Below are 16063 nucleotides of genomic sequence, written 5' to 3' on the forward strand. Positions count from 1 at the left end.
ATTCAGGGAATTGACAGGGCATCAGTGTAGAGATGATAACTACAAACTCCGTTTCCATATGAGTTGGGAAATTGTGTTAAATGTAAATATAAACGGAATGCAATGATTTGCAAATCCTTTTCAAGCCATATTCAATTGAATCCACTACAAAGACAAAATATTTGATGTTCAAACTCACAAACTTTATTTTTTTTTGCAAATAATAATTAACTTAGAATTTCATGGCTGCAACACGTGCCAAAGTAGTTGGGAAAGGGCATGTTCACCACTGTGTTACATGGCCTTTCCTTTTAACAACACTCAGTAAACGTTTGGGAACTGAGGAAACACATGTGTTAAGCTTCTCAAGTGGAATTATTTCCCATTCTTGCTTGATGTACAGCTTAAGTTGTTCAACAGTCCGGGGGTCTCCGTTGTGGTATTTTAGGCTTCATAATGCGCCACACATTTTCAATGGGAGACAGGTCTGGACTACAGGCAGGCCAGTCTAGTACCCGCACTCTTTTACTATGAAGCCACGTTGATGTAACACGTGGCTTGGCATTGTCTTGCTGAAATAAGCAGAGGCGTCCATGGTAACGTTGCTTGGATGGCAACATATGTTGCTCCAAAACCTGTACGTACCTTTCAGTATTAATGGCGCCTTCACAGATGTGTAAGTTACCCATGTCTTGGGCACTAATACACCCCCATACCATCACAGATGCTGGCTTTTCAACTTTGCGCCTATAACAATCCGGATGGTTCTTTTCCTCTTTGGTCCGGAGGACACAACGTCCACAGTTTCCAAAAACAATTTGAAATGTGGACTCGTCAGACCACAGAACACTTTTCCACTTTGTATGAGTCCATCTTAGATGAGCTCAGGTCCAGCGAAGCAGACGGCTTTTCTGGGTGCTGTTGATAAACGGTTTTCGCCTTGCATAGGAGAGTTTTAACTTGCACTTACAGATGTAGCGACCAACTGTCGTTACTGACAGCGGGTTTCTGAAGTGTTCCTGAGCCCATGTGGTGATATCCTTTACACACTGATGTCACTTGTTGATGCAGTACAGCCTGAAGGATCGAAGGTCACGGGCTTAGCTGCTTACGTGCAGTGATTTCTCCAGATTCTCTGAACCCTTTGATGATATTACGGACCGTAGATGGTGAAATCCCTAAACTCCTTGTTCAACAATTTGCTCACACATGTTGACAAAGTGGTGACCCTCGGCCCATCCTTGTTTGTGAATGACTGAGCATTTCATGGAATCTACTTTCATACCCAATCATGGCACCCACCTGTTCCCAATTAGCCTGTTCACCTGTGGGATGTTTTAAATAAGTGTTTGATGAGCATTCCTCAACTTTATCAGTATTTATTGCCACCTTTCCAAACTTATTTGTCACGTGTTGCTGGCATCAAATTTTTAAGTTAATGATTATTTGCAAAAAAAAAAAAGTTTATCAGTTTGAACATCAAATATGTTGTCTTTGTAGTGCATTCAATTGAATATGGGTTGAAAAGGATTTGCAAATCATTGTATTCCATTTATATTTACATCTAACACAATTTCCCAACTCAAATGGAAACAGGGTTTGTACATTCCTTCTTCCGCTTCCATTCTTATGTCTGGATAACAATGGCCCTTTTCTTTTGCTGAAACTCGTCTCACATGAATTTCCGCAAAAAACAAAAACATATCTTTTCCTTTTATTACAAAGAACCTTTAGAAGGAGCGAACAAGGGACTTCGCTGTGTACCGCAACAGTCGGTGACGGCCTTGTCACCATGACGCGCCGCTCATCACGCACAACCTTATTATTGCTGACACGTCATTTTGTCTTTCAACGGACGGCTCAGTAAACGGTAAACAATACAGATTCTGTGCCGCCGCCGGCTGTCATCAGGATAGAACGAGCCACGCAACTCGTGGTTTAACGTCGTCATTTATTTTGACAGGCAGCCAAATTAGCATTTGACAAAAAACACGGGCCCGAAACAAATTTGGTACAGCATATTTATCAGATTTTTCGGTGATGACAGCGTCTCCTGATGACTACGATATAGTCTACGAGCGGGATGAAGGAAGTGGGATGTTTGTTTACGTCTTTAGTGTGTACTACATAAGGCGTAACTATGCGACTGAAAGCTCTAAATGCAAATGAGTCGGGATGTTGTTGCGGGCGCGGCATCACATCAATCAAAAAAAAAAAAAAAAAAAGTCTTGCTCTTCCAGTGCCGTTCTCCAGAAAGCAAGGCTCAGAGGTGACCTGAGTTTCCATTTAAATTATTCACAAGCCCCACACCCCATCCCCACTGAAGGATGACTTATTTTTCCTTTTCCTTGTTCTGAAGGGCACGGGTGATCAAATCATTGTCACTGCAGTAAAGACGCTGGGAACACAAAGCCAAACTCTTTTTTTTTTTTTTTGGGGCACCTTAATTATGAATGACATTTGCAGAATGACAAAGTTGCCCCGGTATCCCACACTTATTCGCCCCCAAATCCTCTCCTTGTTGCAGTGGGACTTTATTGTGATTAACCTTTTTTTTGCGGTGAGGGAGCCTTAGCTTGTGTTTTTGAGGTATAAATCACAGCTTTATGACTCCTGAAAGGGAAGCTAGAGACACCGCAATTCGAAAAAACACACAATGTTGGATGTGTATGTTGGATATAGAGAACATACAAACCCTTTATTCATTGAATCGAAAATACTGAAATTCCACGACATAGTGAATTTGCAAACAGCTAAAATGATACACAAAGCACACTATAATCTGCTACCCAATAATATCAGGGGTGTACTCAGGGGTGTCCTGAAATTCAAACATAACATAGTAAATTCCACATTCAAGGCTGAAACATTATCTATAGCGGGGGTGAAGCTGTGGGACAATGTGAGCGGAAAACATTTTTTTTCAACCTTGCTGTTAGGGTTTGATCAAGGAGGTGACCCCAGGATGCAGAGACGGAAGGCGAGGTTGATTTACAAAATGTTAAACAATTTAATGAGTCCAAAAAGTGTAACAAAAAAAGCGATGGGGCAGAAGTGCACACCATGAATAAGCAAACAAAAGCAGGTCCCTCAGTGGTCGGCAGGGGGAAAAGGCCAGGGCGCACTGAGTAGTGATGGGTCCGGCAACACCGATGCATCGGCGCATGCGTCGAGCTCATAGAGCAAAACCTTGTGTCGGTGCGCGTACCGCTTTTAGAAAGTCACGTGACCGATCATGAGCTGTTTTGGTCACGTGACCGATACGCAAACTGTATCGCAGTGACGCCTCCTCTGTGCCCTGTGAGCGGGTTTTTTCTACAGCCGGAGAAATAACTAAGAAGAGAAAGCGTCTAAAATTGAATATGTTGGAAAAACTGTTTTTTTTTTAATAAAAATGTGTAAAAAAAAAAAATAATAATTTCCCAGTCCACAAGCATCCTTATTCACAACACGTTTTCTTAGATTTCCATGTTATGATACATGTTCACATTATTTATTGACTGTATCTAAAAAAGATAAAAAATATATTTTTGTTTAAATGAAGTTATGAAATAATCCTAAATGAAATACAATGACTTGGTTTATATTATTGTATATACTAGGGCAGTGGTTCTAAAAATGGGGGTACGCGTACCCCTGGGGGTACTTGAAGGTATGCCAAGGGGTACGTGAGATTTTTTTTTAAATATTCTAAAAATAGCAACAATTAAAAAATCCTTTGTAAATATATTTATTGAATAATACTTCAACAAAATATGAATGTGAGTTCATAAACTGAACTTCAAATCAAGTAGGCTATTCCATTCATTACAATGCAACAATGCAATATTCAGTGTTGACAGCTAGATTTTTTGTGGACATATTTATAATTGAATCACTTGTTTATTTTTCAACAAGTTTTTAGTTATTTTTATATTTTTTTCCCCCAAATAGCTCAAGAAAGACCACTACAAATTAACAATATTTTGCACTGTTATACAATTAATAAATCAGAAACTGATGACATAGTGCTGTATTTTACTTCTTTATCTCTTTTTTTCCAACCAAAAATGCTTTGCTCTGATTAGGGGGTACTTGAATTAAAAAAAATGTTCATAGGGGGTACATCACTGAAAAAAAGGTTGAGAACCACTGTACTAGGTCATAACATCAGTGTCAGTTGAGTCGGTCCATAGGTTGCCTGTAGGGATTTTTAATGTCCAGCAGATGTCAGTATTTAGTGACACAGTATCGACACAGTATCAATACAGTTTTGCAATGTGTCGAAACGCTTCATGACGCCTCATCAACACTAGCACTGAGCTCAACAAAAGGTCCAACACAAAAATCCTATTTACATCAGGAAGGCTAGAAAGCAAATACAAAGAGGTGAGGAAATTTCAGGAATAAGGAGAGACAACATACCAGGCAGGACAAAGTAAATCAGGCACATGCACGTGGGAGGTGTAGGAGACAATAATCGTCAGGGACCACCTGTCGGTGACGAGCTTAAATACTACTGGGTAGAGATTTGTTGCAGGTGTGCCTCGCTGGGGACTAATTGACTGAAGAAAAAACAGACACCAAAAAAGAGAATGACAAAACGCAAAACTTGCGGTAATAAAATGTGTTGTTGGGAAACTATCAAAAACATGACGAGTTTGGACTATCTCAACTGTGGGACACAGGTGCAAAATAACTCACTGTGGAATAAGGGACATAACACACTAGACAAGGCTTGATGGAGCTAATCTCAAGGTCGCTCAAGGCTATTGACAAAGTGTCTTCCAGCATATGTTATTCTTGTTCTGAAATTGTCATGTATCCATCAAATCTGCTGTTGAAACTTGGACTATCTAACCAACATATAAGTTGATTGTAAATTAGGGACGGAGCATGGATAAGCATTCTTGCTTTTTTTTCCCCGTATCCTTTTTCGGTGGGTGCCGTTGCATGTCTGTCAAATTACAAAGAGTGATGAAGTGTTGATATATATGTCTGCCGAAATAAATACATTCATTCATTCATTCAATATACAACAATTCTTCTCAACAAAAGAGGAGAAATATAATCTAACTTAAAACATTTGTACGCACGTATACCACTTAAGATCTTCAGTATATATCAAGTTCTTCAGGTTTTTTTAACAGCCGTGCCCAAACTTGAAAGGGCCAGTTGGACTCAAGAATGACTCAAAGGGACAACTCAATCCTCTTTCCTTGGGATTTATTGATGTTTGATTTGAAGCAATGAAATAAAGTGGGTTATCGGTGTAAATGAATGGATGAACAGAATGAATAGTCAAATAGTGGAATAGTAGAATAGTGGAATAGGTTGATAACCTTAAAGGGGAACATTATCACAATTACAGAAGGGTTAAAACCATTAAAAATCAGCTCCCAGTGGCTTATTTTATTTTTCGAAGTTTTTTTCAAAATTTTACCCATCACGCAATATCCCTAAAAATTTTTTCAAAATGCCTGATTTTAACCATCGTTATATACACCCGTCCATTTTCCCGTGACGTCACATAGTGATGCCAATACAAACAAACATGGCGGATAGAACAGCAAGGTAAAGCGACATTAGCTCGGATTCAGACTCGGATTTCAGCGGCTTAAGCGAAATTGAAGAAGAAACTGAAGCTATTGAGCCTTATCGGTTTGAACCGTATGTAAGCGAAACCGACGAAAACGACACGACACCCAGCGACACGGGAGAAAGCGAGTACAAATTCGGCGATCGCCTTCTAACCAACGAGTGGTATATGTTTGTTTTTAAGTGTTGTAATGTTTTTAAGCTAAATTATTGGTAAACACAGTCTATGTATAATAATTTACGTAAAACCGCGAGTAATGAATACAGTTTTCATCAATTAATATATTCTGTAGACATACCCTCATCCGCTCTCTTTTCCTGAAAGCTGATCTGTCCAGTTTTTGAGTTGATGTCAGCAGGCCAGGGAAGCTAGGGTCGATATTCTTCTCTTAATCATCTTCGGTGGCATAATGGACGGTGTGAGCCAAGACATCCAGGGGGTTTAGCTCGCTCGTCTGCGGGAACAAACTGCCGCCAATGCTTGCCGTGCTACCGAGGTCCTATGTCCCTGAATAGCTCACACACTCCGGCAGATCCAATGAGGGTCTGGTGGCAGATTTCTTTGACTTTATCGTTGGAAATGCATCTGCTTTGAGTGTCGCAGGATATCCACACATTCTTGCCATCTCTGTCGTAGCATAGCATTCGTCGGTAAAGTGTGCGGAACAAACGACTGACCATTTTCGTCGGCTTTCCCCACACCCTCGTATTTTGAACAAATTTCGTCCAATTTCTTTCCACTTTCGCATCTTTGGGCCACTGGTGCAACTTGAATCCGTCCCTGTTCGTGTTGTTACACCCTCCGACAACACACCGACGAGGCATGATGTCTCCAAGGTACGGAAAACAGTCGAAAAAACGGAAAATAACAGAGCTGATTTGATTCGGTGTTTGAGAAAATGGCGGATTGCTTCCCGATGTGACGTCACGTTGCGACGTCATCGCTCCGAGAGCGAATAATAGAAAGGCGTTTAATTCGCCAAAATTCACCCATTTAATGTTCGGAAATCGGTTACAAAAATATATGGTCTTTTTTCTGCAACATCAAGGTATATATTGACGCTTACATAGGTCTGGTGATAATGTTCCCCTTTAACCAAACAGAAAAAAACACAGTGTTTCATAAACATACAACATAATACATGCTTTGCTTTTCTTTTAAATCAATCCAACCAAAATGAATTTCCACTGATAGGGCCTTGGTTTAAGAATTAACTTACACATTTCCAACAATATGAATGAAATTAAATTTAAACACTCCATCCTAATTATAAGAATACATTTAAACATCACTGATAACTTTTTAAATTTACTTTCAGTCAACTTGAACAATTTTGTAAACATCAGTGAAAATACCTTCTTTAAACATTCTCCCCAGTGCAATTATCTTCTCTCCCTTGGTTTCCTCACCAGTTGCGTCTTCTGAGTCCAAGAGCTGTCTTCCTTCCTCTTAGCAGCATGTCAAAGGGGTGACTGACTGAAGCTCAAACATTTTGAGCATGTGCTCTGAGCAGGTGAACCGGTGAATTCAATCAAAGCAATCTGTTGGAAGCAGGTGGAGATGTTCAGGCCTCAGCTCTCACTGTTGCCCCTTCAGGCCTGGAGTGTGCTCTACAAATCAGTGGTGTTTGTACTGCTCTGTACTTTGACTTGACAGTATATCAGTATGTAGAATTAAATTATGGAATGGATTAAGCAAGGAAAATCAAGCAATGTACTAGGGTTGTACGGTATACCGGTATTAGTGTAGTACCGCGATACTAATGAATAATTTTCGGTACTATACCGCCTCTGAAACGTGCCAGTCCAGCACCCCCCCGTCGTCGTCACGTCCTGACATTGTGCTGGTTTTACGAGCAGAGGAGCATGTTCGGCAGTGCACAATCACGGAGTACTTACAAGCAGACACAGTGTGTAGACAGAAAAGGGAGAACGGACGCATTTTGGCTTAAAAACTAAAGATAAATGTGAAGTTATAACACTGAAACGCCCTCAGGAAGAGGTGCTTTAAGACATGGCTAGCTAGTCGGCAGTGTTTTAAGGACTTCTAAATCACTAATCCTCGCCTTCATGGCGACAAATAAAGTAAGTTTTTTACAAGTATCATCCCTGCAGGACGAGGAATAGCTGAACATGCTTCACTACACACCGTAGCTCACCGGCGTCAAAATGTAAACAAACGCCATTGGTGGATCTACACCTAACATCCACTGTAATGAAGTACAGTAGCGTATCTAGTCGGTACTACTATGATTATGTCGATATTTTTTGGCATCACAACATCTTCTTTCGTTTTTTTTAAATGTATATTATGTTTATAAAATCTGGAAATATGTCCCTGGACACATGAGGACTTTGAATATGACCAATGTATGATCCTGTAACGACTTGGTATCGGATTGATACCCAAATTTGTGGTATCATCCAAAACTAATGTAAAGTATCAAACAACAGAAGAATAAGTGATTATTACATTTTAACAGAAGTGTAGATAGAACATGTTAAAAGAGAAAGTAAGCAGATATTAACAGTAAATGAAGAAGTAGATGAATAATTAATTTGATGAATGACACAATAAGTTACTGCATATGTCAGCAGACTAAATTAGGAGCCTTTGTTTGTTTACTTGCTAATAAAAGACAAGTTGTCTTGCATGTTCACTATTTAATTTAAGGACACACTTGCAATAAAAAAAACATGTCATGTCTGTGTTGATCATGTTTTTGTTTGGCCATGTGCTGTTTGTTTTTTGGACACTTTCTTAGTTCCTGGGTGTTCACTCCCTTGTTTTGTTTCCATAGCAACCCATTAGTTTTCACCTGTCATGTCACGCACCTGTTTCACGTTTTGAGTCACGCACCTGTTGTTAATCATGTCTGTGTTATTTAAGCTTTTCATTTTCTGTTGGTCAGACATCACATTTATGCTCTGCACACTTTATGATCACTCTTCTTCATGTCATGTTCACAGTTCCATGCCAAGTAAGTTTTTGTTTCTTGTTCATAGTTTTCCGCCATTGTGCGCACCTTTTGTTTTCATAGCCAAGTTGTTTTACCTCCGCTGTGAGCGCCTTTGGTTTATACCTTTTGAGCTTTTTGAGTTTAAATATTAAACATGTACTCACACTCACGTCTTGCCCGCGCCAATTTTCCGTTGCCTTCCGGAAAAACGAACCACAAGGACCAAGTTCTGACAAAACATGTTTGATGTACCCTAAGATTTTTGTACCCTAAAAATAAAGCAAATAATGCAATCATTTTTGTGGTCCCCTTTATTTAGAAAAGTATTAAAAGGTATCGAAAAGTACCTAAAAGCTGACTGTTTACACTGCAAGTAAAATGTGATTTTTATTAGACTTCAGCGTAAACGGGAGGTGTGGCCCCAATTAAAATTAAAATTCAATAAAAACCGAAACCGGATGTTGTGTGATGAAATATCCACTTTCTGGCGCACGTAGCTCGCCCACAACTGACGAAAAAAATCACATTCAGGTCGCATTGGAATCGGAATCAGGACTACCTCCAGATGTGGCCTGAATCTGATGCCAAAAAATCTGATTTTAAGCGCTTTGGAGCGTTTAGACTGGCAAAAAAAACCCATATCTGTGTCACTTGAGGGCAAAAAAATCTGATTTGGTGTGCTGTGTAAACTGGGCTTGTATGTCTTCCAAAAGGCACACAAGGTTGTTCTTTTCTTGTTTATTTTAGTGAAGTCCTTTACAAAAAGCAAACACGGTAGGCTATAGACTACTAGGCGCTAGCAGCTGCACAACAGCTAAGCACCAGAGGTGTGGACTCGAGTCACATGACTTGGACTTGAGTCAGACTCGAGTCATGAATTTGATGACTTTAGACTCGACTTGACAAAATGTAAAGAGACTTGCAACTCGACTTAGACTTTAACATCAATGACTTGTGACTTCACTTGGACTTGAGCCTTTTGACTTGACATGACTTGCCACTTTCCCCAAAATCCAAAGCTTAAAAAGTTATTTGGGAGCGCTCCGTATTTTTCATTTTTTTCGTCTGTCTATCAGCGTGTTGTTCCTGTCAGCTGGTGTGCTGTCAGCGTGTGTGCTGTCAGTACAACAGCCAATCAAATTAGATCTACGTTGTTTTCATCACACAGCATTCATCCAATCAAATTGCCGGAGAACCAATGAAGAAGAATTGTCCAACAACGTGCCAGTGATAAACAATTATGCCAAAGTTGGTTTCGTTCGGGTATAAAAACTACGACTTGGTCAACAAAAAACAAATTGCCGTATGCAAATTACGCAGTTCGAATATTACAGACGGAGACGCAACAACTTCCAACTTCGTTCGACATTTGAAGTTGCACAAAGAAGGGTAAGTTTTGAATGTAAGATAACGTTTATTGGCTAAGTAACGTGACTTTTATTTTCTGTGTAGTTAAATCAGTGAGGCTGCAAACTCACTGCTAACGTTATAACCATAGACATCTTATAAGTAGACGCAGCATGGAGCGCTACTGCCTACTGGCGCAGACGAGGCGCGGGGCCGCCATCTTGGAGTGGTGATCCGCTCCACTCAGTGCAATTCATTTGGCAGGAACAATGAACTGTCAGCGCATTTCATTCATTTTACCTCACTGAATACCACTGATTTTCACGCGTTTTTTTGTCATACGTGTAGCTATGATAACAGACACATGTTTTGGCGTGTTTTATTATTCATAGTTTGCTTAACAGTAATAGAATATTCTTATACGCTATAAGTGACCAGACGTCCGAGATCAAAACTGGGAATATAATCCCAGAGAAGGGGGAAAAAAACGGTCAGCTATTTTTAAATTGAAGAAACAATATGATTAGGTTATATATACATATGCGTGTATCCTACATAAACAATGTATGAATACATTAGATATCTATATATCTTAGGGACTGTATCTCTGTTGCTTCAGCAGCAGAGAGTTTATTCTGTCTTGACACTTTGTATTGATATTTTCTATTACATTCTTCCCTTAAATGATAATGTTTGCAGTGATTGTTTTATATGTATTATTTTATGTAAGTCGCTTTGGATAAAAGCGTCTGCCAAATACTTAAACATATATAAACACCTGAAAGTCTTCATATCAGCTAAAACCACCAATCTGTTTCACTGGATTCAGAATAAAACCAAATTCTGTTTTACCCAACAATGTTAGTATTTGAATATTGTTACTTGAAGACTTATTCCTGGTTACAATTATATTGTTAAGAAAGTATTGTCTTATACTTTGCCTAAAATGAGAATGCATCATAATCAGTGGCGGCTGGTGAATTTTGTTTTAAGTGGGGCTGAAAGTTTGTAAACCAAACCCCTGTAGGGGCGTCATCCTCCCCCAGAATATTTATTTGTGATTTTCACATACAAATATTGAAGATCTTTGATCCTTCTCAACTCTGTGGTAAGATTATTTTCATAAAATACAACCAATAGTACGTTAATGTTAAATCTTACTTGTGAAAAGTAATCCCCCGATTCCTATTTTCAACAGTCCGCTCATTTGAGCAGGAACACGCTGAACACCAGCCCGGCATCTTTGTTTTCTACCTTTCAACTGTCAGTTTAGGCTGCTCGCCGGCTCCTCATCAGCACTTCAAGATGGCGGCCAAATTGCTCACGTCACAGCAACCAATGCTGCGTCTACTTATAAGATATCTATGGTTATAACGTCATTGCAAACACTGCAATATGTTGCGTCCACTGCAGTTTGCTACCTTATTCATACTTTTTGTCAAGTGATTTTTTTTTCAAGCAGGGTTGCATGAGGTACCTATACATAACGTTACGTTAGTCAATGTATCACACACAGTAACGTAACGTTAGACGGCGGTCAGCAGCACCGCGTATTTTAGCCACCTACAAAAAGACAAACATAGTCAAATAAAGGTCAGTTAAAATGTATACTATATTAAGAATATGTGTACATATTGCATAGGGCCCTGACATCTAAAAAGTACAACTCTGTTCATTGTTATGTTCATGTATTTGTTATGTTTTTCATGTGTACGCACACATCAACACACATACAGTATGAGATGAGATCAATGAGATAAGGTAAGAACAGGTTAGAAACTGGTGTGGAACTAGTTACAATGCAATATGCCATGGAAATACAATGTTAACACTTTTGTGCAAATAAGTACAGTTGCACTTGTTTTTTTCAAATGTGTTTATTCTGTAAAGGAATGAGTTACATGTTTAAAATGACTGGTTAATAGTGCTATTTTGAAGTGCAATGTCAGCACTATCTTTTTCCCTGCAATTTCAAATGCACTTGTTTTAATAAATAAATACAGCGTTTTAAAAGCATACACAATCTGTGTAAATATATTAGTCTGTGGTTAAATGACTTGAAAGGACTCGAAACTCAAAATGCAGGACTTGGGACTTGACTTGAGACTTTCCAGTCTTGACTTTGGACTTGACTCGGACTCGCCCTGTCTTGACTCGGGACTTGACTCGAGACTTGAGGGCAAAGACTTGAGACTTACTTGTGACTTGCAAAGCAATGACTTGGTCCCACCCCTGCTAAGGACACAATAGCACACAAGCTAGACATACGTAGCACGACGGGGGAAGGAGACGACACAACGGCAGGGATCAGTTCAAAAGGTTTATTGAACCTGATGATGATGTGTTGGGGTGTGTATGCTACTGTAAGTAAATGGTGCAAGACAATGTGTGGAATTAACAGTGTAAATGTTACCGGAGTTTGTTGTATATGCGTGTTGGATGAATCCTTCGTCAGACCAAAGGGGCAAGGCGAGAAGGCAGTCCGTGGGCAAGCAAGAGGTTGGGGGCTGGAGAGAAGTCACAAGGTCCGTGTCTAAGCAGGGGTCGAGGTGTCCGGAATCCAGAGGGAAGTCGAGGCACACAGCTCGATCACGGGAAACAGGGGAAGCACTGCAGGGAACACAGAGGACATAAGACACGGGAACAGGGAAGACACAGAGCGAGATCAAGTACGCAGGAGGGAAGCCAGAGACGGGATACTTGCTACGAGGAGTGAACTACGTTCCGGCACTGGATCTTCGGGTCCGCTGGTCTTTATGCTGTCTGTCTCCATCAGACCCTGGTAAGCCGATTGTAGGTTGCCTGCAGGCGCGTGGCCGCGATGCGGGTAGAGCGAGCAGGGACATGTCCCGGCGCGCTTCTAGCGGAGGTGCCGGCAGAGCTTGCCGCAGATGACATGCGGGTCTGCGCATGTGTCCTTAATTGAACAATATTGCAGTCTAAAACATGACATTTGTCAAAATCAATATTAATTAAATGGATTGCATACATGTGTCATAAGGTTAGTGTGTTTTAAAATGTCCCTTTTTTTTAACATTGCACAGTTCAAAATAATAGAAGTATGTTCTATGATTTGTGCTGATACCGAGTTAATAGTATATTGGCCCCTGCTGCAATATCGGTATAGGAAGTGAAAACGTTGCATTGGCACACCCCTATTGTTAACTATGTCATATTTCTCCAGTTTGTAAATTTTTTTTGCAATTTGCACCGTATTTGCATTTGATTGATCTGGACATGCAGCAGTGTCTATATCCGTGGGCCATGTTTTCCTTGTTGCCATAGCAGCATCAGCTCCATACATAATGTAACATTAAAACACTGATTAATGCAATAAAGAATAGTATAAAAGTCTGGATGCATATCTTCCTCGACAAATACACTCAAGCGTCGCTTGTCCACTTCTCTTTTTCGTTTACCCCACTTTCATAAAGAAGCTTGTAAAAATGACTTTGCAGCCGAGCACTCGCTTGAACTCTATGCAGGGCCGCCCCTGGCTAAACTAGGGCCCTAAGCAGAATTGTATTTCAAACCACTCTCTCCCATCACACATTCCTTTCACACTTTTTGCGGGCCCGGTTTGATCTTTAATATTACTTGTGTAACACGCTGGGGGCTAAAAGGGCCGACCGCAGCCTGGGGAGTGGTAATGGAGGCCTCCCTCGCCTTGTAAAGGTGACTAAAGTGGTAGTTCACGCTCAAGCTATACACATTTTTCATTTATAATATATATATATTATAATTAGGGCTGTTAAACAATCATTTAAAAAAAAAAATCTGATTAATCACATTTAGGAATTAAGCATAATTAATATCAGGTGATTATTCACTTGCATAACTGAAATTAGCCGAAGAAAAGACCCCAATATTGGTACACACATGTCATTCAGGAACATTTTACACAAACCTCGGTAACAGTTTTATCTATAAAGTTCTTTTAGGATGTATTTTGGAGTGAAATGTGCCAGCGAGCTCACCAGTCGGACCCTCCTCACTCATGTTTGATCTGATCACTGGCCATATAGTTGTTATTAGGGTTGTCCCGATACCAATATTTTGGCACCCGTACCAAAATGTATTTCGATACTTTTCGTTACCTTTCGATACTTTTCTAAATAAAGGGGACCTCGAAAAATAGCATTATTGGCTTTATTTTAACAAAAAATCTTAGGGTACATTAAACATATGTTTCTTATTGCAATTTTTTCCTTAAATAAAATAGTGAACATACAAGACAGGCTCCTAATTAGTCTGCTGACATATGCAGTAACATATTGTGTCATTTATCATTCTATTATTTTGTCAAAAGCTGTAAAAAAGAATTATTAATCCACTTGTTCATTTACTGTTAATATCTGCTTACTTTCTCTTTTTACATGTTCTATCTACACTTCTGTTAAAATGTAATAATCACTTATTCTTATGTTGTTTGATACTTTACATTAGTTTTGGATGATACTAAAAATGTAGGTATCGATCCGATACCAAGTAGTTACAGGATCATACATTGGTCATATTCAAAGTCCTCATGTGTCCAGGGACATATTTCCTGAGTTTATAAACATAATATTAATTTTAAAAAAACGAAAGAAGATATTGTGATGCCAAAATATATCGACGTAATCATAGTAGTAACGACTAGATACGCTATTGTACTTGGCATCATTACAGTGGATGTCAGGTGTAGATCCACCCATGGCATTTGTTTACATTCAGGCGCACTAGATTTTGTTAGCGATGACGCCGGTGAGCTACGGTGTGTAGTGAAGAATTTTTGGCTATTCCTCGTCCTGCAGGGATGATACTTGTAAGAAACTTACTTTATTTGTCGCCATGGAGGTGAGGATTAGTGATTTAGAAGTAGCTAAAACATTGCCGAAAGCGGAGGGATGTTTGCTGCTAGCTGTCTTAAAGTACCTCTTACTGAGGGTGTTTCAGTGTTATAACTTCACTTTTATTGTCAGTTTTTAGGCCAAAATGCGTCCGTTCTCCATTTTCTGTCTACACACTGTGTCTGTTTGTAAGTACTCCGTTATTGTGCGCTGCCGAACATGCTCGTCTGCTCGTAAAACCAGCAATGTCATGACGACGTGCCGTCATGCCCGGGAACCGGTACTTTTCAGAGTATAGTACCGTTTTTGATTCATTAGTACCGCGATACTACACTAGAACAAGTATACCGTACAACCCTAGTGTGTGCATAAAATAGACTGTCATGTCTGTGTTGATCATGCTTTTGTTTGGCCATGTGCTGTTTGTTTTTTGGACGCTTTTTAGTTCCTGGTTGTGCACTCTTGCTTGTTTTGTTTCCATGACTACTCATGAGTTTCACCTGTCTCACGTTTTGTACTCGCGCACCTGTCACTAATCATGTCGGTATTATTTAAGCTTTCAGTTGCCAGGCAGTCTGCCTGGCGACATTAACTCTGCTACCTTTCAAACCAGGCCATTGTTCCATGCACGTTTTTCATGCCACAGTAAGTGTTGTATATTTCATGTTCATAGTTTTTGCCTTTGTGCAAGTCTTTTGTTTTCATTAGCCAAGTTTGTACTTCCGCCCTTGTGCGCGCTTTTCGTTTGTTCTTTTTGTTAGTGTTTAAATGAATATGTCCTTACCTTCACGCCTTGCCCGCTCCAACTTTCCTTTGCATTCCGGGAAAACAAAACACCCCATAGTCCATGTATTGACAGAGACAACCAACAAAAATTCAGTTTAAGTATGTTTATTATTAGATATTAAGATCAATCAATCAATCAATCAATCAGTGTCCTCCTGGCATATAAATAATCACTTATGAACAATAAACAAAAATACTGATTAATTGATTTTACAAGTTATGTAAGGTGTTATGACCTGTTCCACAGGTCATGTCTGGTTACGATTTTGTTGTAATTTTCCTGTGTTTGGTGTTTTTTTTTTTTCTGTTGTCAGCGCTCCATTCCTTCCTGTTGCTGGGAGCGCTGATTAGGATCACCTGCCTCTGATTGGTGATCAGGAGACTCACCTGCTTCTGATAGCTAATCAGAGCTTTATTTGCCAGTGTCACCCTCGCATATAAATGATCATTTATGAACAATAAACAAAAATACTACTACTACAATTTAGTTCAATCCAATATCTTTAATAGTCATGTGTTTTTGTTTCATGTAATATACCACATTTAAATGGAAAGGTAAAAAAAAATATTGATATGTTAATT

At 39.6% G+C, this 16063-nt stretch overlaps 1 long non-coding RNA gene across 3 annotated transcripts in view; it reads right to left on the reverse strand.

The window, feature by feature from the left end:
- Positions 1-12215: 12215 nt before the first annotated feature.
- Positions 12216-16063, reverse strand: part of LOC133622365 (uncharacterized) — a 178337-nt gene continuing 174489 nt past the window's right edge. For 2 of the 3 annotated variants that reach the window (XR_009817768.1, XR_009817766.1), the window contains one exon: positions 12216-12802. This is a non-coding gene — a long non-coding RNA (uncharacterized lncRNA). The remainder of the gene's footprint in view (positions 12803-16063) is intronic. The other variant, XR_009817767.1, reaches the window with a different exon arrangement.

This window comes from Nerophis lumbriciformis, linkage group LG23 (genome assembly GCF_033978685.3).
Source record: "Nerophis lumbriciformis linkage group LG23, RoL_Nlum_v2.1, whole genome shotgun sequence".
In the NCBI taxonomy this organism is placed as follows: Eukaryota; Metazoa; Chordata; class Actinopteri; order Syngnathiformes; family Syngnathidae; genus Nerophis; species Nerophis lumbriciformis.